This window comes from Hyla sarda, unplaced genomic scaffold (assembly GCF_029499605.1).
Source record: "Hyla sarda isolate aHylSar1 unplaced genomic scaffold, aHylSar1.hap1 scaffold_851, whole genome shotgun sequence".
NCBI classification, from domain to species: domain Eukaryota; kingdom Metazoa; phylum Chordata; class Amphibia; order Anura; family Hylidae; genus Hyla; species Hyla sarda.
In genome coordinates, this window is record NW_026610879.1 from 1 (window position 1) to 24,211 (window position 24,211).

At 48.1% G+C, this 24,211-nt stretch overlaps 5 non-coding genes and 2 pseudogenes across 5 annotated transcripts; all 7 read left to right on the forward strand.

Moving 5' to 3' along the window:
- Window positions 1-7: 7 nt before the first annotated feature.
- On the forward strand, window positions 8-198 carry LOC130347793 (U2 spliceosomal RNA). Its single transcript, XR_008885663.1, has one exon. It is a non-coding gene; the product is annotated as a U2 spliceosomal RNA (small nuclear RNA).
- Window positions 199-2,288: 2,090 nt separating this feature from the next.
- Window positions 2,289-2,462, forward strand: LOC130347804 (U2 spliceosomal RNA; annotated as a pseudogene).
- A 5,817-nt stretch (window positions 2,463-8,279) lies between these two features.
- On the forward strand, window positions 8,280-8,452 carry LOC130347801 (U2 spliceosomal RNA; annotated as a pseudogene).
- Window positions 8,453-10,541: 2,089 nt separating this feature from the next.
- On the forward strand, window positions 10,542-10,732 carry LOC130347816 (U2 spliceosomal RNA). The gene has a single exon (XR_008885681.1). It is a non-coding gene; the product is annotated as a U2 spliceosomal RNA (small nuclear RNA).
- Window positions 10,733-17,921: 7,189 nt separating this feature from the next.
- Window positions 17,922-18,106, forward strand: LOC130347803 (U2 spliceosomal RNA). The gene has a single exon (XR_008885671.1). It is a non-coding gene; the product is annotated as a U2 spliceosomal RNA (small nuclear RNA).
- Window positions 18,107-20,107: 2,001 nt separating this feature from the next.
- LOC130347829 (U2 spliceosomal RNA) lies at window positions 20,108-20,298 on the forward strand. Its single transcript, XR_008885692.1, has one exon. It is a non-coding gene; the product is annotated as a U2 spliceosomal RNA (small nuclear RNA).
- A 2,090-nt stretch (window positions 20,299-22,388) lies between these two features.
- On the forward strand, window positions 22,389-22,579 carry LOC130347841 (U2 spliceosomal RNA). Its single transcript, XR_008885703.1, has one exon. It is a non-coding gene; the product is annotated as a U2 spliceosomal RNA (small nuclear RNA).
- The last annotated feature ends 1,632 nt before the right edge of the window (window positions 22,580-24,211 follow it).

A 24,211-nucleotide genomic window follows, 5' to 3' on the forward strand; every position in this document is an offset into this window, starting at 1 on the left:
CACGGTTATCGCTTCTCGGCCTTTTGGCTAAGATCAAGTGTAGTATCTGTTCTTATCAGTTTAATATCTGATACGTCCCCTATCTGGGGACCATATATTAAATGGATTTTTGAGAACGGGGGCCGATTTCGAAGCTTGCTTCCGTCGCCCTATGCATTGACCCGATATGGCAGTATCTTCGGGTACAGTGCACCACCCCCTTACAGGGTTAAAAAGAAAGATTCCTACTTTCATTGCTACCTGCTTGCTGGCTAGCCAGCTAGCCAGCCCTGTGGGCCTTGCTGCTGCTGCAGCCAATAAACAAAAGGTGGTGCTGCTGCTGCTTCTGCTGCTTCTGCTTCTGCTTGTGTCTGGCCCCTGTTGGAGCGTCCAGGCACAGGACTTCTGCTGCTGCTGACTAAATGGCCTCCTTAATTGGATCATTTGAGTAGCCAGCACACCTGTGCAGGTAGGGCATGACATGATAGGCAGCTGCCTTGATAGCGGGTGGGTGCTGAATGTTCCTAATTGACAAAATAAGATTAATGCTTATGAAGAAATATAAAATCTCATCCCTTCCCCAATATCGCGCCACACCCCTACCCCTTAATTCCCTGGTTGAACGTGATGGACATATGTCTTTTTTCGACCGTACTAACTATGTAACTATGTAACATAACATGGGGGGGGGGGGGTCTCCTGGCTGTTCACACAGGTGTGTCATTGCTGTACATTGACCATGCATTGCTTCTGTGGTATTGCAAAGGCAAAGACAAATGCTTCCAGCCATCCATTGCACTAATGGATTGGTCATCAGCTGGCTGTCTATGTCCCGCATCAATATAGACCAAAGTACAGAGGGTTAGGCTATGCTATTGTGCACCTACCTGATGCATCAGAAGGTGCGAGGCCCTTGCTAAATTCTGTGCACAGACTTTGAGATCTATGCTTTAGACTGTATCTAAACCTGCTCCAACATGGACTGACATTCTGGCCTACTTTCAGCCGATGCGACTTGTCTGTCGCTGAACAGTCGCTTTTTATATATTCAGCACCTATGTATAATGTTGTAAAAATGCTCTAGAAGCTAAAGTCGCAGAAATGTCACACATATTTGGCCTGCAACTTTCTGTGCGACAAATTCAGACAGGAAAAATCAGTATAAATCCTTAGAAAATTATCCCCCAGTGTCTCCATCTGCTGGCGGTATTGAATAAGCATTGCTGCACTGATGGGGTATGCATTAGACGAAAAAAAAGAAGAAAAAGAAGAATAATACGCCCAGAAAAGAGGCGAAAAGGAGAAAAACGTAAAAAAACGTGAAAAAAAAGTAAGAGGAAGAGAAGGGAAAAAAAGGTGGAAATGGGTTTAAAAGTGATTTCGGCGGAGAAATATATATATATATATATATATATATATATATATATATATATATATGCGCACACACACACATAGATATAAACGTATTCTCCGTTGAGATATTGCAGCCGCTGCTGTGTCCAGGCCCAGGAGCCTTAGCACTGTGCTGTGATGTCACTCAATACCACTGACATCACTAGGTGTAAACAACATCTCTCCTTTGCTGTGTATGTGACTATGGAGCTGTTTGGTGATGTCGTCTATTACGGCCTTCATAGAAGCAACAGGAGATTGTTGCATCCATCTTGAACCCTCAGAACTACAGTGCTATGATGTCACTCACTTCCACAGGCCTTGCAGAGTGTAAACAACAACAACCCAGCTTTGTTGTGTATGTAACCAAAGGGATTTGTGATGTCACCTAGAACCTTCACAGCAGCGACAGCTTTATGAGGAGCATCAGCACTGCTCTGCCTGAGCAGAACCATCACCGCCATAGGTTGTCAAATAACCCGGATTTAACCCACACAGGTAAGTCCAATGGGGTGCAGGCATGTCCTCTATGCTTACAGCTTCCCGTGGGTGTTGGTTTGATACCGTTTGGGGACAGCCAAGGAGGCATCTGCAGGCAACAAAGGTAGGTGTGTGCTTGTGTGTGTGTTTCCTATGCAGATCCTAAGCCCAGTGTCACATGCAAGTAGGAGGAGTAAGAAGGGTTCCTGGCAAATCCGGGTTATGGATTGCATTTAAAAAGGCCCCGTGGGAGTGCAATGGGCCCCTGTCTTGCTGCTTAGCAATAATGGTATGGGTTTAGGTTCTGCTGTGTGTACTGGTGGTTGACTGCCCCCCAGCCCAGAGTGTGCATGGAAAATTGTCTGGCAGCCTCCCTGACAGCAAGCAGTGATAGTGCCCATGAAGGGGACCTTGTTGGGCCCGCCCCTTTCACGGTTATCGCTTCTCGGCCTTTTGGCTAAGATCAAGTGTAGTATCTGTTCTTATCAGTAGGGGATACTTACCTGGCAGGGGAGATACCATGATCGCTACGGTCTGAAGAACTCCAAGCATTGTGGTAGAGATTTTGCGTAGTACGATTGCAGTACTTTTCGTTCTTATTAGAACCGCATTTCTCTAGAGCATACCACCTGAAGATCGTCTCCTGCCTGCCTCGGAACATCTGAAGAAGGAGAAGATCTTGAAGACTGCAGCTCCGGAAGAAGCCGACGAAGAACCTGGAAGAAGGGAATCGGCGGTGAATTCCGGAACAGCGGCGAAGAGGAAGGCGGCGCAGAATCTTTTCGAAGAAACTCGCTGCCTCTGGAGAAGGATTTGCATAGCTCCTCCCACCGGGACCGGATCTGCATAGCTCCTCCCACCCGGGAAAGAAGACTTTGCGAAGCCTCTCTCCACAAGCAAGCAAGGAAGCGGAAAAGAGCCTGCTGGAAGAAGCCATGGCCTCAACCAGCAAGTCCACCCAGGAGGCTGCAGGGCAAGGCCTGGAGGTCCAGCCCCAACCACAGCAAGCTTCAACCTCCACCACGGCAAGGCAGAAGGGCGGCAGAATTCCTAACCTGGAAGCTCCAACCCTGGAGCCCTGGATGAGGCAGACTGTTGCCTTGAAGCTCAAGCCCGTGGACGGAAGGGTGCCGGACATGTCCCACGACGTGTTCTGCAAGAAGATGCTGGCGGATCAAGGCTTCCCCACGGCTGACACCCTGGGAATAGCAACCTTCTTTTCGGGAATCTTCTACATCACCTTTGCCACCATTGGGACCTGTAGAAGATACTGGGAGGTGGTGAAAGCGGCGAGTCCCGAATCCCCTTTCTCTCGCTTTGTGGGCAACTGCCTTATTCAAAGAGAGGAGAGGCGGGTGACGGTCTCAATGCGGAACCCACACACCCCAGGCACGGACATCTCGACCTTCCTGAAGCGCTTCTGCACCGTGGTGAGGGAGCCCACCCGCATCCTGAACTCACTCGGATACTGGACCTGCAAGTGGTCTGTGGTCGTCAGACTCAACAAGAACCCTGCTTCTCCAGACGGACTACAGCACCTGCCAACGACATTTTCCTTGGGCAACTCCACAGGACTTATCTTCTACCCGGACATGCCGCAGACCTGCAGGAGATGTGGCAAGATGGGCCACGAGGGCAAGGACTGTACGGAGGATGCCTGCAGGTATTGCCGTGTGACAGGTCACACGACCAAGGACTGCCCCAAGAGCAAGACCTGCAACCTCTGCGGACTGGCAGCCCACAGCTACAAGGACTGCCCCCAGAGGGAGAGAACATGGGCATCTGTGGCAGCGAGAGCACCGAAGCCAGCCCCAGCTCCGGAGCCAACACCACGGATGGCCAAGCCGACCAAGGAGGGTAAGAAGGCGAAAGCCACCACCCCTGCCCCGTCCCGCCCCTCCCCTGCCCCTCCCGCCCCATCCCCTGCCCCTCCCGCCCCATCTCCTGCCCCATCCCGCCCCACCCCTGCCCCATCCCGTCCCACCCCTGCCCCATCCCGTCCCACCCCTGCCCCTCCTGCCCCATCCCGTCCCACCCCTGCCCCTCCTGCCCCATCCCGTCCCACCCCCGCCCCTCCTGCCCCATCCCGCCCCACCCCTGCCCCCCGTACCCCACCCCGGCCCACCCCTGCCCCCCGTACCCCACCCCGGCCCACCCCTGCCCCGTCCTCCCCTGCCCGGCCCACCCCTGCCCCGTCCTCCCCTGCCCGGCCCACCCCTGCCCCGTCCTCCCCTGCCCGGGCACTCTCTCCTGCCCCCCGCCCCACCCAGCCTCCTTTCTCTCCTGGCCCAGCAGCACCTAACCCCCCTCCAGCTGCTGGTGCCCGCCCTTCGGAGGACTTTCCTGTGCTTCCTCCCCCAGGTACCATACAGAGGAAGAGGAAAGGAAGGGACAACGTATCAGAAGAGTCCCACAAAAGAAAGATAATCGAGACCTGCGAGACCCCTCAAGCTTCAGATGAGGAGGAGGAGATGGAGCAGGTCTGCGAGAGCCTTGAGGCTTCAGAAGGAGAGGAGGTGATGGAGCAGGCCCAAGTGGAGCAGGTCCAAGCAGAGCCAGTCCAAGCTCAATCTATGGAGGAGCTGCTGCAGGACCCAGAGGTTAAGAAAATCCTGGACACTCCGTCCAACACGGTCTACGACGAGTTCTTGGAAGGGCGCTACGAGAAGCCACAGGAGCCGACAGGCGCCAGAGAAGAGGACCCGTCCGACCAGACTGGTAACTAGTATCAGAACTAACCTCTCTTTTTATTCCCATGGCTGATCTCAACATCTTCTGCATTAATGTGAGGAGTATTAGAGCTTGGTTCAGATTTCAGACTGTTCTTACGTTCTTAGATTCCCAGAGGTGTGATGTTTACATGTTGCAGGAATGTGCTTTGTCTGCTTCTAGGTCTTACAACCATCTGGCCAGGCAGTGGCCTCACGGCCCTTCCTACTGGTCTGGTGGGGGCGACAATAGGTCTGCGGGGGTGGCCATCCTGATCAGGGGAGGTAACTTTGCACTTGATTCCGTCCGGGAGCTCGTCTGTGGCAGACTTCTTGTCGCAGACGGTTCCTGGGCGGGTGAGCCCGTGCGGCTCATCAACGTGTATGCCTCCCCTGAGAGGGATGTCCGACTGGAGGTTCTCCAGGCCCTGCGGGCTGAACTCGCCACCACTAGGGCAGTAGTGTTGGGTGGTGACTTCAACTGCCCCATTGAGGTGGAAGGGCGCAGTTCTGGCACATCCGCCAACCTGGACGTGACGTCTAAACTGCTGATTGAGATGGTGACGGAGGCATCCTTGCAGGACGTTGTCGGGTCCATCGGGAACGGCTCCGTAAACTATACGTGGAGCCGTCCCGATGGCTCGCTCCGTTCTCGGATAGACTTCATCTTCACTTCGAGAGCAGTCAGAAAGGTGTCGTACTCTATGGTCCCCTGCTTCTTCTCTGACCACAGGGCCATTCGATTCCGGGGGACTCTGGGCCATGGATTCCCACCTGGCCCGGGCTCCTGGAAGTTGAATTGTGCCCTGTTGGAGCAGAGGGAGGTCATGGAGGAACTTAGGGATGCTTACCTTGTATGGCGAAATGACAAATGCCTGTTCAAGTGCATCAGCGATTGGTGGGAATATGTTAAAGTCGAATTCCGTTGTTTCTTTCAGGCAAAAGGCAGACAACAGGCGTGTGCGAAGAAGTGGGACTTGAGGAAACTGCAGCGCGAGCTGCGGTCCCTGCAGGACCTGCTCCAGTGTGGCTGGGACGTCAGGGAGGAGCTGGAGGAGACCAAAAAGAGCTTGAAAAGGCACTTTGAGGAGGAATCCAAGCGAATCGTCTTTCGTTCCAAGGTGGAGAACCTGGAGAAGGGTGAGAAATGTAACTCTTTCTTTTTCAGGAAGCTCCATGCCGGCCACACGCCCCTGACTGAGCTACGAGATGAGACCGGACACATGAGGAGCGGCAAGGAGGAAGTGATGGGGGTCGTCCACGACTTCTACAGCAACCTCTACGCCCCCAAGTCATCCGACCCCGAAGCCGCCGAGAGGTTCCTGTCAGGTGTCACTAACGTTGTTGATCCCGCAGGTGCGGCGGCAATGGACGATCCCTTGACGGTGGGGGAGCTGCTCTCTGCCGCTAAATCCTTTAAGCCCGGCAGGACCCCGGGCAGTGACGGTCTCCCGGCCGAGCTCTACGTAGCGCTGGGTGACCTGATCTGTCCGGACCTGTTGGAGGTGTACGAGGAGATGGTGGTGGGGGGCAGAATGCCTCCGTCGTTGAGGGAAGGGATGATCACGATCTTGTATAAGCGGAAGGGGGAGAGATGTGACCTGAAAAACTGGCGTCCCATCTCTCTCCTGAACGTGGACTACAAGATCCTCGCCAAGGTGCTGGCCAACAGGCTGAAACCTGTCATGGGGCAGATCGTCCATCCGGACCAGACCTGCAGCATTCCTGGCCGCAGGATTGCCGACAGCCTTGCCCTTGTGAGAGACACGGTCCATTACATCCAGGACCGCGGGGGCCGCGCCGCCCTGGTCAGCTTAGATCAGGAGAAGGCGTTCGACCGTGTCTCCCACGCATTCATGGACAGGGTTTTGCGCAGGCTGGGTCTGGGGAAGATGTTTTGCTCTTTTGTTAACGTTATGTATTTTGACATTTACAGCACGGTGTTGGTGAACGGCTGGAAGACTGACCCCTTTTCCATTCTTTCAGGGGTTAGACAAGGCTGCCCTCTTTCACCTCTCCTTTTTGTTTGTGTTATAGAGCTCTTCGCTGAGACTATCCGGCAGAATGGAGAGATCAGAGGGATCACCGCACCAGGACCAGATCGCCACGAGGTCAAGTGCTCGCTCTACATGGACGACGTGACCGTCTTCTGCGCTGACCAGCGTTCGGTGACTGCACTCGTCCAGACCTGCGAGGACTTCGGCAGAGCTTCGGGGGCAAAAGTCAACTGCGGGAAGTCGGAGGCCATGCTCTTCGGGGAATGGCACCTGGCTTCTCCCGCCCCCTTCCCCTTTGCCGTTAAGCCGGACTTCATTCAAATTCTTGGAGTCTGGTTCGGGAAGGAAGGAGCGGCCCTTAAGTCTTGGCAAGACCGACTAGGAAGGATAAACTCGAAGATCGGACTGTGGAGCTCCAGAAAGCTCACGATGGAAGGCAAGGCACTTGTCCTGCGGAGTGAAGTTTTGCCTGTGCTCCAATATACCGCACAGGCCTGGCCTCCCCATACCACCGTTTGCAAGGCCATCACCCGGACAGTGTTTGGCTTCGTCTGGGGCAAAATGGACAGAGTCAAGAGGACCGTGATGTACAAGGAACCCCGCAGGGGTGGGAAGGGAATACCCGACATCCCCGCTCTGCTGAGGGCCTCCTTTGCATGTGTCACGGTGCAGCGGACTCTTGTAGAAAAGACTGGCTCAGCGGGCAGGTCCATGTCTCGCTTGCTTCTCATGCCCCTCTGGAGACAGCTGGGCTGGGACAAGTGGGACAGCTCCATCCCTTACAACTGGAACACTCCCTGGTTCTATGGGGATGTTGTCCGGTTTGTGAGGGAGCACCAGCTGGAAGGACTGAAACCAGACCTATGGAAGCCAAAGACAATCCACAAGCTCATCCGAGCTAAGGACTCGACCGAGCTGGTTCCGGGACTCCCCGCAGCCACTGCAGAGACAGTTTGGAACAATGTGGCCTCAAAGCGGCTTACCAATGGACACAAGGACTTGTCGTGGATGGCCGTCATGGGAGGTCTCTCTCTCAGGTCATTCATGCATGCCCGCAACCTGTGCAAGACCCGGTACTGCCCCCGTTGCCCCTACGTGGAGGAAACATCTTTCCACGTGTTTTGGCAGTGCCCCTTTGCACAGGGTCTGTTGGACGCCCTAGAACAGGAACTCAGAGACTCAGTGCCCAGGAGCTGCCTATCGTACCATTCGGTGCTTTACGGCCTGTTCCCTGGGACCCACGACGTGGAGGCCATCCAGGAGGCCTGGCGCCTTATGAACTGTTTTAAGGACGCAGTGTGGCTTGCCAGGAACCGCCTCGTGATCAACAGGGAAAACATGTCCGTCCGGGACTGCCGCAGGTTCATCAAGAACCTGCTTAGAGACTATTCCATCTTGGACAGCTCGGCCGTTGATGAGGAAGAAGAGGAGTGAAGACCCCTCTCCTTCTCCCATGTCTCCCTGAAGATACAGCCCAACAGTTTGGCCCTGTGATCCGCCCCCTCCCTACCCCCACATAGTCGCCCACACCCCTACCCCGATCACAGATTGTATTATTTGGTTTTTGTTTGATCTCTTGTGCCTTTATATTGCAGGATTGAGCTGAATGTTAGAGTAGCATGGTGTGCGATGTATAGCTTAGGGAACCTTTGCTGTGTATTGTACTATCATGCTTTGTGTGACTGTAATTTATTGTACGACTTGTAATGACTGAACGGAAAATAAAGCTCTTTCAATCAAAAATCTGTTCTTATCAGTTTAATATCTGATACGTCCCCTATCTGGGGACCATATATTAAATGGATTTTTGAGAACGGGGGCCGATTTCGAAGCTTGCTTCCGTCGCCCTATGCATTGACCCGATATGGCAGTATCTTCGGGTACAGTGCACCACCCCCTTACAGGGTTAAAAAGAAAGATTCCTACTTTCATTGCTACCTGCTTGCTGGCTAGCCAGCTAGCCAGCCCTGTGGGCCTTGCTGCTGCTGCAGCCAATAAACAAAAGGTGGTGCTGCTGCTGCTTCTGCTGCTTCTGCTTCTGCTTGTGTCTGGCCCCTGTTGGAGCGTCCAGGCACAGGACTTCTGCTGCTGCTGACTAAATGGCCTCCTTAATTGGATCATTTGAGTAGCCAGCACACCTGTGCAGGTAGGGCATGACATGATAGGCAGCTGCCTTGATAGCGGGTGGGTGCTGAATGTTCCTAATTGACAAAATAAGATTAATGCTTATGAAGAAATATAAAATCTCATCCCTTCCCCAATATCGCGCCACACCCCTACCCCTTAATTCCCTGGTTGAACGTGATGGACATATGTCTTTTTTCGACCGTACTAACTATGTAACTATGTAACATAACATGGGGGGGGGGGGTCTCCTGGCTGTTCACACAGGTGTGTCATTGCTGTACATTGACCATGCATTGCTTCTGTGGTATTGCAAAGGCAAAGACAAATGCTTCCAGCCATCCATTGCACTAATGGATTGGTCATCAGCTGGCTGTCTATGTCCCGCATCAATATAGACCAAAGTACAGAGGGTTAGGCTATGCTATTGTGCACCTACCTGATGCATCAGAAGGTGCGAGGCCCTTGCTAAATTCTGTGCACAGACTTTGAGATCTATGCTTTAGACTGTATCTAAACCTGCTCCAACATGGACTGACATTCTGGCCTACTTTCAGCCGATGCGACTTGTCTGTCGCTGAACAGTCGCTTTTTATGTATTCAGCACCTATGTATAATGTTGTAAAAATGCTCTAGAAGCTAAAGTCGCAGAAATGTCACACATATTTGGCCTGCAACTTTCTGTGCGACAAATTCAGACAGGAAAAATCAGTATAAATCCTTAGAAAATTATCCCCCAGTGTCTCCATCTGCTGGCGGTATTGAATAAGCATTGCTGCACTGATGGGGTATGCATTAGACGAAAAAAAAGAAGAAAAAGAAGAATAATACACCCAGAAAAGAGGCGAAAAGGAGAAAAACGTAAAAAAACGTGAAAAAAAAGTAAGAGGAAGAGAAGGGAAAAAAAGGTGGAAATGGGTTTAAAAGTGATTTCGGCGGAGAAATATATATATATATATATATATATATATATATATATATATATATATGCGCACACACACACATAGATATAAACGTATTCTCCGTTGAGATATTGCAGCCGCTGCTGTGTCCAGGCCCAGGAGCCTTAGCACTGTGCTGTGATGTCACTCAATACCACTGACATCACTAGGTGTAAACAACATCTCTCCTTTGCTGTGTATGTGACTATGGAGCTGTTTGGTGATGTCGTCTATTACGGCCTTCATAGAAGCAACAGGAGATTGTTGCATCCATCTTGAACCCTCAGAACTACAGTGCTATGATGTCACTCACTTCCACAGGCCTTGCAGAGTGTAAACAACAACAACCCAGCTTTGTTGTGTATGTAACCAAAGGGATTTGTGATGTCACCTAGAACCTTCACAGCAGCGACAGCTTTATGAGGAGCATCAGCACTGCTCTGCCTGAGCAGAACCATCACCGCCATAGGTTGTCAAATAACCCGGATTTAACCCACACAGGTAAGTCCAATGGGGTGCAGGCATGTCCTCTATGCTTACAGCTTCCCGTGGGTGTTGGTTTGATACCGTTTGGGGACAGCCAAGGAGGCATCTGCAGGCAACAAAGGTAGGTGTGTGCTTGTGTGTGTGTTTCCTATGCAGATCCTAAGCCCAGTGTCACATGCAAGTAGGAGGAGTAAGAAGGGTTCCTGGCAAATCCGGGTTATGGATTGCATTTAAAAAGGCCCCGTGGGAGTGCAATGGGCCCCTGTCTTGCTGCTTAGCAATAATGGTATGGGTTTAGGTTCTGCTGTGTGTACTGGTGGTTGACTGCCCCCCAGCCCAGAGTGTGCATGGAAAATTGTCTGGCAGCCTCCCTGACAGCAAGCAGTGATAGTGCCCATGAAGGGGACCTTGTTGGGCCCGCCCCTTTCACGGTTATCGCTTCTCGGCCTTTTGGCTAAGATCAAGTGTAGTATCTGTTCTTATCAGTTTAATATCTGATACGTCCCCTATCTGGGGACCATATATTAAATGGATTTTTGAGAACGGGGGCCGATTTCGAAGCTTGCTTCCGTCGCCCTATGCATTGACCCGATATGGCAGTATCTTCGGGTACAGTGCACCACCCCCTTACAGGGTTAAAAAGAAAGATTCCTACTTTCATTGCTACCTGCTTGCTGGCTAGCCAGCTAGCCAGCCCTGTGGGCCTTGCTGCTGCTGCAGCCAATAAACAAAAGGTGGTGCTGCTGCTGCTTCTGCTGCTTCTGCTTCTGCTTGTGTCTGGCCCCTGTTGGAGCGTCCAGGCACAGGACTTCTGCTGCTGCTGACTAAATGGCCTCCTTAATTGGATCATTTGAGTAGCCAGCACACCTGTGCAGGTAGGGCATGACATGATAGGCAGCTGCCTTGATAGCGGGTGGGTGCTGAATGTTCCTAATTGACAAAATAAGATTAATGCTTATGAAGAAATATAAAATCTCATCCCTTCCCCAATATCGCGCCACACCCCTACCCCTTAATTCCCTGGTTGAACGTGATGGACATATGTCTTTTTTCGACCGTACTAACTATGTAACTATGTAACATAACATGGGGGGGGGGGGGTCTCCTGGCTGTTCACACAGGTGTGTCATTGCTGTACATTGACCATGCATTGCTTCTGTGGTATTGCAAAGGCAAAGACAAATGCTTCCAGCCATCCATTGCACTAATGGATTGGTCATCAGCTGGCTGTCTATGTCCCGCATCAATATAGACCAAAGTACAGAGGGTTAGGCTATGCTATTGTGCACCTACCTGATGCATCAGAAGGTGCGAGGCCCTTGCTAAATTCTGTGCACAGACTTTGAGATCTATGCTTTAGACTGTATCTAAACCTGCTCCAACATGGACTGACATTCTGGCCTACTTTCAGCCGATGCGACTTGTCTGTCGCTGAACAGTCGCTTTTTATGTATTCAGCACCTATGTATAATGTTGTAAAAATGCTCTAGAAGCTAAAGTCGCAGAAATGTCACACATATTTGGCCTGCAACTTTCTGTGCGACAAATTCAGACAGGAAAAATCAGTATAAATCCTTAGAAAATTATCCCCCAGTGTCTCCATCTGCTGGCGGTATTGAATAAGCATTGCTGCACTGATGGGGTATGCATTAGACGAAAAAAAAGAAGAAAAAGAAGAATAATACGCCCAGAAAAGAGGCGAAAAGGAGAAAAACGTAAAAAAACGTGAAAAAAAAGTAAGAGGAAGAGAAGGGAAAAAAAGGTGGAAATGGGTTTAAAAGTGATTTCGGCGGAGAAATATATATATATATATATATATATATATATATATATATATATATATATGCGCACACACACACATAGATATAAACGTATTCTCCGTTGAGATATTGCAGCCGCTGCTGTGTCCAGGCCCAGGAGCCTTAGCACTGTGCTGTGATGTCACTCAATACCACTGACATCACTAGGTGTAAACAACATCTCTCCTTTGCTGTGTATGTGACTATGGAGCTGTTTGGTGATGTCGTCTATTACGGCCTTCATAGAAGCAACAGGAGATTGTTGCATCCATCTTGAACCCTCAGAACTACAGTGCTATGATGTCACTCACTTCCACAGGCCTTGCAGAGTGTAAACAACAACAACCCAGCTTTGTTGTGTATGTAACCAAAGGGATTTGTGATGTCACCTAGAACCTTCACAGCAGCGACAGCTTTATGAGGAGCATCAGCACTGCTCTGCCTGAGCAGAACCATCACCGCCATAGGTTGTCAAATAACCCGGATTTAACCCACACAGGTAAGTCCAATGGGGTGCAGGCATGTCCTCTATGCTTACAGCTTCCCGTGGGTGTTGGTTTGATACCGTTTGGGGACAGCCAAGGAGGCATCTGCAGGCAACAAAGGTAGGTGTGTGCTTGTGTGTGTGTTTCCTATGCAGATCCTAAGCCCAGTGTCACATGCAAGTAGGAGGAGTAAGAAGGGTTCCTGGCAAATCCGGGTTATGGATTGCATTTAAAAAGGCCCCGTGGGAGTGCAATGGGCCCCTGTCTTGCTGCTTAGCAATAATGGTATGGGTTTAGGTTCTGCTGTGTGTACTGGTGGTTGACTGCCCCCCAGCCCAGAGTGTGCATGGAAAATTGTCTGGCAGCCTCCCTGACAGCAAGCAGTGATAGTGCCCATGAAGGGGACCTTGTTGGGCCCGCCCCTTTCACGGTTATCGCTTCTCGGCCTTTTGGCTAAGATCAAGTGTCTTGCCCTAAGGTATTCGGGTACCCCTCTCCTCGGCCTTGTGGGATCGCCCAGGTTTATTGCCTGGGCTTCACCCACCTGCTGCTATTGGGGAGAGGGCTTAGTCCCAGGATAACGGGAAGGTGATCATCGGAGGACGGGTCTGCCGGAGAGGATGGCTAATGCGCCGAACGCTCCTAATACAGTACGGCTGTTTATCGAGGAGGAAAAGAGGAGTGCCTACGGGATTTTGCATGTCCAGCAGAAGGTCGTGGAGGGAGTGCTGAGGATGCCGCATGCTTCCATCTTCTGTGTCCAGGTCTTTCCCAGCCAAGGATTCTTTGACGTGACCTTCTACAACCTGGATGATCTCCGTACCTGTCTCTACCGGAGTAAGGAGAATGCTTCTCACCCTGACCTACAAGGGATCCGATTCATTTCCTGCGAGGCTCGGCCTAAGAAAATTCCAGTGGTAGTGCATATGTACAACCCTTTTGTGCGGGATGAGGAGATCCAGACCTTTCTAAGAAGGTATTGTGTGTCTGTTTCTGGTGCGGAGAGGAAAAATAACATCCTGGGGACTTTCACAGGCATGAGACGTTTTTGGGTGGAGTTTAGGCCTGCCCCCGAGGGTGGTGCTGAAGGTTTTTGTCACCCCCCGCAGAACTTTGCGATAGGGAACAACAGGGGGTTTCTGCACTACCCGGGGATGCCAAGTTTTTGCCGGGACTGTTTTTGCTTTGGTCATACCAGAGAGAACTGTACAACCGGGCAAGTTTGCAGGAACTGCCACAAGCCTGATCACCGCACTGCAGACTGTCCCGAGAAACGCAAGTGTCATTTCTGTGGTTCTTCGGATCACCTGGCTAGGAGTTGCCCCACTTACCAGTCCGGGGCACCCCGATCATATGCAATGGCTCTTCGAGGTGGGACAGTTCCTGAGGACTCCAATGCTGCCAGGGCAGGCGATGCAGAGGTTAGCGTGCTGACCAGTGAAGCAGAGTCTGCCCCTGTTTTTCCTTCCATTTCTAGGTCTGTTCCGGATGCTTTGGTGGCAGAGGGGGAGAAGGCGGAGTCTGTTTCGGAGGCATCTGTTTCGGAGGCCTCTGATCCCCCAGAGGAGATGACTGTGGACAAAGAATCCTTGAAGAGAAAGATGCCGGTGGAAGAATCGGAGGATGACTGTCCGACTCCTCAGAGTCAAAGGATTGAGGACTTTCCTAGCCCGGGAAGGGAGGAGGCAGGTGGAGGGTCGTCATGTCAGATTGATTCTGACTCCTCTTTATCCTCCCTGGGCACAGGTTATTTGGAGGAATGTCAGGTCAAAAAATTGACAAAGACTCTTAAGTTTAAGGAAGGGGAGGCAAAAAATAAGGGTAGAGGTCGGGGAAAGGCTAGGCCTCCTTTTGATAATGCTTGATTTTGTATTTCCTTTTTTTCCTTCAAATGTTTGAATGAGTTTAACAATTGGTTCTCTAAATGTCCGCAGTATTAGATCTTTAGAAAGGAGATCCGCCATTTTTGATTTACTTTCTGGATATTCTTTTGATGTTTTAGGTCTCCAGGAGTGCTGCTTGGATGGGGAGCCAAATATCTCCTGGCCTTATGGGCAATCGGTATGGTCTGGTTCAATGGAACGTAATTCGGGGGTGGGGATTTTGTTCAAAAGTAATGAGTTTGTTGTTAAAAAAGTTGTCCATATTGTTCCGGGTAGGGTATTATTAGTGCATTTTATTTTCAGGGGTTTCACATATAAAGTAATTAATGTTTATGCTCCAACTGGGAGGAAGGAAAGAGGGGAGGTGTTTGAGAAATTATATTTCTTTTTGAGTGGGAGGGATGATGTGTTCCTTATAGGGGATTTCAATTGTATAATAACAGAGGGGGATAGGAGTAGTACTACGGTGGGTGGTGGGTCTGGTTTAGACAGTACTAGTAAGCAGCTTAAAGAGATTGTAAATTTATTTGGGTTAAAGGATTCCTTTGTTGCCCATAATGATGGTACTATCGGTTATACATATTTTTCTAACAATACAAGTTCGCGTATTGATTTCATTTTTGTCTCAAAACTAATGTCTGTTTCTAATTTCAGACGGAGGAGGTTACCGTTCACGGATCATGCCTGGATTGAGTGTGTGGTAAAAGGTGGTGGTCTAAGTGAGTATGGAAAGGGTGTTTGGAAGTTGAATGTGTCTTTATTGGATAATGAATGTGTATTACAAGAATATAGGGAGCGTTTTGATGGATGGGTGTTGAGGAAGGATGCATTTTATAGTGTGGTTGAGTGGTGGGAGTGGGTGAAGTTAGAGACTAAAAGGTTTTTTATTAAAAAAGGGTGTGAGAAAGGGAGGAAAGATAGAGAAGAGTATGAGAGATGGCAAAGAAGGTTAGAGTATTTGTATGAATTGAGGCGTTTGGGGATGAGTGTTGAGAAGGAGATTGAGGAAGCTCGTGGAAGTGTGAATGAGTGTCTGGAGAGGAATGGAAGGAAGATTATTGCACAGGCTAGGGTTGAAGTGAAAGAGAAGGATGAGAAATGTAGCAAATTTTTCTTTAAAAAGGCATTCAGTAAAAAAACTGAGATGATGAGTGTTTTTACGAATGATGGGGTAGAGGTCTTTGGTAAGGATGAGGTGTTAGAGGAAGTGTGGAAGTTTTATTCTGATTTATTCACGGAGAAGGAGCGGGACGTGACTCTAGAGGAGGAATGTTTGGGATATGTGGATAAGCGTTTGGATGAAATTGATGGGTTCTTTATGGAAGAGGATGTGAGGAAGAGTGAGGTGGAGGATGCTGTGAATGGGATGAAGAAAGGAAAGGTGGCAGGGAGTGATGGATTGCCTGTGGAATTTTATCTTGTGTTTTGGGATATGTTAGGGGATTATGTATGGGAGGTGTGTAAGGAAGTACTTAGGAGAGGGAAGTTATCTAAAAGTATGAGTGAGAGTGTGACTGTGTTATTGTTTAAAAAAGGGGATAAGAGGGATCTTAAAAATTGGAGGCCTATAGCGCTCTTGAATTGTGATTACAAAATTATTGCTAAAGTTATTGCGAATAGGTTAAAGGATGTGATTGATTGTATGGTAGGTGAGGAGCAAATGTGTGCAGTGCCTGACCGTAGGATTTCTGAATGTCTGTTAGGTCTGAGGGATGTATTGTGGGACTGTAAAACTAGGAAGCAAGGTGTGGCTGTTGTTACGGTGGATTTTGAAAAAGCGTATGATAGGGTGGTGCATGATTTATTGTTTAGGGTTTTGAGGAGGATGAATGTGCCGGACAGAATGGTGAAGTGGATTGAATGTTTGTATAGGGACATTTATAGTAAGATTCAGGTCAATGGTTTTCTGAGTAGGGAGGTGAGTATAAAATCTGGAGTGCGGCAGGGGTGTCCCCTGTCGCCAATTCTTTTTATTTGTATGATTGAGCCTTTGTTGGGGATGATTAGGAGAGATAAGGTGATGCGGGGTATAGAAATACCTGGTAGTCATGGGAAGGATATGCGAGTGATTGGTTACATGGATGATGTTACTGTTGTATGTAAGTCAATGGCAGGGGTAAGGCGTGCTAAGTTATTGATTGAGTGTTTCTGTTTAATGAGTGGGTTTAAGCTTAATGTTGGGAAGAGTGGTTGTAAATTTTTTGAGGGGTGGGGAGAGAGTGGGTTGTGCGAGTGGCCTGTGAGAGAGGGTGGTGTGGAAGTGCTTGGGGTGGTGTTTGATAATGATTTGTATGGGAAAGAAAGTTGGGAGAGGGTTTTGGGGAGGGTGGGGAATAAAATAAACTTCTGGTCTTTAAGGACTTTATCGATTGAGGGAAGGATTCTGGTTATTAAAGCTGTTATAATTCCTATTTTGCTTTATGTTAATTATGTGTTTCCTCCACCGGATAGGTGTCTGGCAAGAATTATCAGGCAGATCTTTGTTTTCTTATGGAATTCAAGGATGGAGAAATTGAGTCGTGGGAAGGTGGTGAAAAGCAGAATGCATGGTGGGAAAGGAATGATGAATGTGGAAGTGTTCCTGGCTGTGAAGTATGTCAGTTTTTGTCTCGCTGTAAGTAAGAAGGAATGTGTGTTTGGGTGCATGGTAAGGTATTTGGCTGGTAATGTGTTGTTGAAATATAAGCTAATGGAAAGGGACTTAAGGGTACCTGTAAGTTTTGAGGTTCCTTGGTTCTATCAGAGAATAGGGCGGTGTGTCAGGAAAAATAATCTGGAATGTGTGACTGAATGGAATGATAGTAAGAAGGTGATGAAAGTGTTGGAGCAGAGAGAAACAGTGGAATGTGTGGGAGGTCTGTCTGAGAAGGATTGTAAGGTAGTGTGGAAAAATGTCAGTCACAAGGAACTGACAAATAAACAAAAGGACTTGTCTTGGATGTTAGCTCATGGGTGTCTGCCAACAAGGGAATTTCAGAGGAGAAGGAGATTGGTAGACAGTGAAGTGTGTCCCAGGGATGGTTGCGGTGGATGTGAGAATTATGTACATGTGTTTTGGGAGTGTGGTTATGCGAAGTCTGTGTGGAGAAGAATGTCTGGTCTAATTAAAAATGTTACTGGAATTGAAATCTTATCCTTTAATATGATGATGTTTGGTTTGTGTGCAGTGGAGAGAGAGAAGGCAAGAGTGTTATGGTTCATAGTAAATTGTGTAAAAGAGGTTCTGTGGGATGTAAGGAATATTAGGATTTTCAATCAAACTGAAGTAAGTGTGAAGGAGTGTCTGGGCATGATCCGTGGTAAAATTTACCTTTACGTATTATGTGATAGGAAAAACTATGGTTCTGATGATGCAGAGGGGATCTGGAAACACAAAAAATGGAAGCACTGGTTATGAGTGTATTCTTATTTGTCTTTCTTTTTCTTTTCTTACAGATTATATCCTGATATGAAGGGACAGTTGGAGGGACAGAATCCGCTGCAATTTATTTTTTCTGAGGGAAAGTCATGAAGGGAAAGCTTTTTGTTATATGTACATGTAAAGACATGCTTCCTGTATATATTGTATATGTCAAATATGTGTTATTCATGTGTTTTCAGATGAATATGTAATTTTTTGAATGATTTACTTGGTTATGTATTGTATATTTCCTTTTCAATAAAAAAAAAAAAAAAAAAAAAATCTGTTCTTATCAGTTTAATATCTGATACGTCTATCTGGGGACCATATATTAAATGGATTTTTGAGAACGGGGGCCGATTTCGAAGCTTGCTTCCGTCGCCCTATGCATTGACCCGATATGGCAGTATCTTCGGGTACAGTGCACCACCCCCTTACAGGGTTAAAAAGAAAGATTCCTACTTTCATTGCTACCTGCTTGCTGGCTAGCCAGCTAGCCAGCCCTGTGGGCCTTGCTGCTGCTGCAGCCAATAAACAAAAGGTGGTGCTGCTGCTGCTTCTGCTGCTTCTGCTTCTGCTTGTGTCTGGCCCCTGTTGGAGCGTCCAGGCACAGGACTTCTGCTGCTGGGTGCTGAATGTTCCTAATTGACAAAATAAGATTAATGCTTATGAAGAAATATAAAATCTCATCCCTTCCCCAATATCGCGCCACACCCCTACCCCTTAATTCCCTGGTTGAACGTGATGGACATATGTCTTTTTTCGACCGTACTAACTATGTAACTATGTAACATAACATGGGGGGGGGGGGGGTCTCCTGGCTGTTCACACAGGTGTGTCATTGCTGTACATTGACCATGCATTGCTTCTGTGGTATTGCAAAGGCAAAGACAAATGCTTCCAGCCATCCATTGCACTAATGGATTGGTCATCAGCTGGCTGTCTATGTCCCGCATCAATATAGACCAAAGTACAGAGGGTTAGGCTATGCTATTGTGCACCTACCTGATGCATCAGAAGGTGCGAGGCCCTTGCTAAATTCTGTGCACAGACTTTGAGATCTATGCTTTAGACTGTATCTAAACCTGCTCCAACATGGACTGACATTCTGGCCTACTTTCAGCCGATGCGACTTGTCTGTCGCTGAACAGTCGCTTTTTATGTATTCAGCACCTATGTATAATGTTGTAAAAATGCTCTAGAAGCTAAAGTCGCAGAAATGTCACACATATTTGGCCTGCAACTTTCTGTGCGACAAATTCAGACAGGAAAAATCAGTATAAATCCTTAGAAAATTATCCCCCAGTGTCTCCATCTGCTGGCGGTATTGAATAAGCATTGCTGCACTGATGGGGTATGCATTAGACGAAAAAAAAGAAGAAAAAGAAGAATAATACGCCCAGAAAAGAGGCGAAAAGGAGAAAAACGTAAAAAAACGTGAAAAAAAAGTAAGAGGAAGAGAAGGGAAAAAAAGGTGGAAATGGGTTTAAAAGTGATTTCGGCGGAGAAATATATATATATATATATATATATATATATATATATATATATATATATATATGCGCACACACACACATAGATATAAACGTATTCTCCGTTGAGATATTGCAGCCGCTGCTGTGTCCAGGCCCAGGAGCCTTAGCACTGTGCTGTGATGTCACTCAATACCACTGACATCACTAGGTGTAAACAACATCTCTCCTTTGCTGTGTATGTGACTATGGAGCTGTTTGGTGATGTCGTCTATTACGGCCTTCATAGAAGCAACAGGAGATTGTTGCATCCATCTTGAACCCTCAGAACTACAGTGCTATGATGTCACTCACTTCCACAGGCCTTGCAGAGTGTAAACAACAACAACCCAGCTTTGTTGTGTATGTAACCAAAGGGATTTGTGATGTCACCTAGAACCTTCACAGCAGCGACAGCTTTATGAGGAGCATCAGCACTGCTCTGCCTGAGCAGAACCATCACCGCCATAGGTTGTCAAATAACCCGGATTTAACCCACACAGGTAAGTCCAATGGGGTGCAGGCATGTCCTCTATGCTTACAGCTTCCCGTGGGTGTTGGTTTGATACCGTTTGGGGACAGCCAAGGAGGCATCTGCAGGCAACAAAGGTAGGTGTGTGCTTGTGTGTGTGTTTCCTATGCAGATCCTAAGCCCAGTGTCACATGCAAGTAGGAGGAGTAAGAAGGGTTCCTGGCAAATCCGGGTTATGGATTGCATTTAAAAAGGCCCCGTGGGAGTGCAATGGGCCCCTGTCTTGCTGCTTAGCAATAATGGTATGGGTTTAGGTTCTGCTGTGTGTACTGGTGGTTGACTGCCCCCCAGCCCAGAGTGTGCATGGAAAATTGTCTGGCAGCCTCCCTGACAGCAAGCAGTGATAGTGCCCATGAAGGGGACCTTGTTGGGCCCGCCCCTTTCACGGTTATCGCTTCTCGGCCTTTTGGCTAAGATCAAGTGTAGTATCTGTTCTTATCAGTTTAATATCTGATACGTCCCCTATCTGGGGACCATATATTAAATGGATTTTTGAGAACGGGGGCCGATTTCGAAGCTTGCTTCCGTCGCCCTATGCATTGACCCGATATGGCAGTATCTTCGGGTACAGTGCACCACCCCCTTACAGGGTTAAAAAGAAAGATTCCTACTTTCATTGCTACCTGCTTGCTGGCTAGCCAGCTAGCCAGCCCTGTGGGCCTTGCTGCTGCTGCAGCCAATAAACAAAAGGTGGTGCTGCTGCTGCTTCTGCTGCTTCTGCTTCTGCTTGTGTCTGGCCCCTGTTGGAGCGTCCAGGCACAGGACTTCTGCTGCTGCTGACTAAATGGCCTCCTTAATTGGATCATTTGAGTAGCCAGCACACCTGTGCAGGTAGGGCATGACATGATAGGCAGCTGCCTTGATAGCGGGTGGGTGCTGAATGTTCCTAATTGACAAAATAAGATTAATGCTTATGAAGAAATATAAAATCTCATCCCTTCCCCAATATCGCGCCACACCCCTACCCCTTAATTCCCTGGTTGAACGTGATGGACATATGTCTTTTTTCGACCGTACTAACTATGTAACTATGTAACATAACATGGGGGGGGGGGGGTCTCCTGGCTGTTCACACAGGTGTGTCATTGCTGTACATTGACCATGCATTGCTTCTGTGGTATTGCAAAGGCAAAGACAAATGCTTCCAGCCATCCATTGCACTAATGGATTGGTCATCAGCTGGCTGTCTATGTCCCGCATCAATATAGACCAAAGTACAGAGGGTTAGGCTATGCTATTGTGCACCTACCTGATGCATCAGAAGGTGCGAGGCCCTTGCTAAATTCTGTGCACAGACTTTGAGATCTATGCTTTAGACTGTATCTAAACCTGCTCCAACATGGACTGACATTCTGGCCTACTTTCAGCCGATGCGACTTGTCTGTCGCTGAACAGTCGCTTTTTATGTATTCAGCACCTATGTATAATGTTGTAAAAATGCTCTAGAAGCTAAAGTCGCAGAAATGTCACACATATTTGGCCTGCAACTTTCTGTGCGACAAATTCAGACAGGAAAAATCAGTATAAATCCTTAGAAAATTATCCCCCAGTGTCTCCATCTGCTGGCGGTATTGAATAAGCATTGCTGCACTGATGGGGTATGCATTAGACGAAAAAAAAGAAGAAAAAGAAGAATAATACGCCCAGAAAAGAGGCGAAAAGGAGAAAAACGTAAAAAAACGTGAAAAAAAAGTAAGAGGAAGAGAAGGGAAAAAAAGGTGGAAATGGGTTTAAAAGTGATTTCGGCGGAGAAATATATATATATATATATATATATATATATATATATATATATATATGCGCACACACACACATAGATATAAACGTATTCTCCGTTGAGATATTGCAGCCGCTGCTGTGTCCAGGCCCAGGAGCCTTAGCACTGTGCTGTGATGTCACTCAATACCACTGACATCACTAGGTGTAAACAACATCTCTCCTTTGCTGTGTATGTGACTATGGAGCTGTTTGGTGATGTCGTCTATTACGGCCTTCATAGAAGCAACAGGAGATTGTTGCATCCATCTTGAACCCTCAGAACTACAGTGCTATGATGTCACTCACTTCCACAGGCCTTGCAGAGTGTAAACAACAACAACCCAGCTTTGTTGTGTATGTAACCAAAGGGATTTGTGATGTCACCTAGAACCTTCACAGCAGCGACAGCTTTATGAGGAGCATCAGCACTGCTCTGCCTGAGCAGAACCATCACCGCCATAGGTTGTCAAATAACCCGGATTTAACCCACACAGGTAAGTCCAATGGGGTGCAGGCATGTCCTCTATGCTTACAGCTTCCCGTGGGTGTTGGTTTGATACCGTTTGGGGACAGCCAAGGAGGCATCTGCAGGCAACAAAGGTAGGTGTGTGCTTGTGTGTGTGTTTCCTATGCAGATCCTAAGCCCAGTGTCACATGCAAGTAGGAGGAGTAAGAAGGGTTCCTGGCAAATCCGGGTTATGGATTGCATTTAAAAAGGCCCCGTGGGAGTGCAATGGGCCCCTGTCTTGCTGCTTAGCAATAATGGTATGGGTTTAGGTTCTGCTGTGTGTACTGGTGGTTGACTGCCCCCCAGCCCAGAGTGTGCATGGAAAATTGTCTGGCAGCCTCCCTGACAGCAAGCAGTGATAGTGCCCATGAAGGGGACCTTGTTGGGCCCGCCCCTTTCACGGTTATCGCTTCTCGGCCTTTTGGCTAAGATCAAGTGTAGTATCTGTTCTTATCAGTTTAATATCTGATACGTCCCCTATCTGGGGACCATATATTAAATGGATTTTTGAGAACGGGGGCCGATTTCGAAGCTTGCTTCCGTCGCCCTATGCATTGACCCGATATGGCAGTATCTTCGGGTACAGTGCACCACCCCCTTACAGGGTTAAAAAGAAAGATTCCTACTTTCATTGCTACCTGCTTGCTGGCTAGCCAGCTAGCCAGCCCTGTGGGCCTTGCTGCTGCTGCAGCCAATAAACAAAAGGTGGTGCTGCTGCTGCTTCTTCTGCTTCTGCTTGTGTCTGGCCCCTGTTGGAGCGTCCAGGCACAGGACTTCTGCTGCTGCTGACTAAATGGCCTCCTTAATTGGATCATTTGAGTAGCCAGCACACCTGTGCAGGTAGGGCATGACATGATAGGCAGCTGCCTTGATAGCGGGTGGGTGCTGAATGTTCCTAATTGACAAAATAAGATTAATGCTTATGAAGAAATATAAAATCTCATCCCTTCCCCAATATCGCGCCACACCCCTACCCCTTAATTCCCTGGTTGAACGTGATGGACATATGTCTTTTTTCGACCGTACTAACTATGTAACTATGTAACATAACATGGGGGGGGGGGGGTCTCCTGGCTGTTCACACAGGTGTGTCATTGCTGTACATTGACCATGCATTGCTTCTGTGGTATTGCAAAGGCAAAGACAAATGCTTCCAGCCATCCATTGCACTAATGGATTGGTCATCAGCTGGCTGTCTATGTCCCGCATCAATATAGACCAAAGTACAGAGGGTTAGGCTATGCTATTGTGCACCTACCTGATGCATCAGAAGGTGCGAGGCCCTTGCTAAATTCTGTGCACAGACTTTGAGATCTATGCTTTAGACTGTATCTAAACCTGCTCCAACATGGACTGACATTCTGGCCTACTTTCAGCCGATGCGACTTGTCTGTCGCTGAACAGTCGCTTTTTATGTATTCAGCACCTATGTATAATGTTGTAAAAATGCTCTAGAAGCTAAAGTCGCAGAAATGTCACACATATTTGGCCTGCAACTTTCTGTGCGACAAATTCAGACAGGAAAAATCAGTATAAATCCTTAGAAAATTATCCCCCAGTGTCTCCATCTGCTGGCGGTATTGAATAAGCATTGCTGCACTGATGGGGTATGCATTAGACGAAAAAAAAGAAGAAAAAGAAGAATAATACGCCCAGAAAAGAGGCGAAAAGGAGAAAAACGTAAAAAAACGTGAAAAAAAAGTAAGAGGAAGAGAAGGGAAAAAAAGGTGGAAATGGGTTTAAAAGTGATTTCGGCGGAGAATATATATATATATATATATATATATATATATATATATATATATATATATGCGCACACACACACATAGATATAAACGTATTCTCCGTTGAGATATTGCAGCCGCTGCTGTGTCCAGGCCCAGGAGCCTTAGCACTGTGCTGTGATGTCACTCAATACCACTGACATCACTAGGTGTAAACAACATCTCTCCTTTGCTGTGTATGTGACTATGGAGCTGTTTGGTGATGTCGTCTATTACGGCCTTCATAGAAGCAACAGGAGATTGTTGCATCCATCTTGAACCCTCAGAACTACAGTGCTATGATGTCACTCACTTCCACAGGCCTTGCAGAGTGTAAACAACAACAACCCAGCTTTGTTGTGTATGTAACCAAAGGGATTTGTGATGTCACCTAGAACCTTCACAGCAGCGACAGCTTTATGAGGAGCATCAGCACTGCTCTGCCTGAGCAGAACCATCACCGCC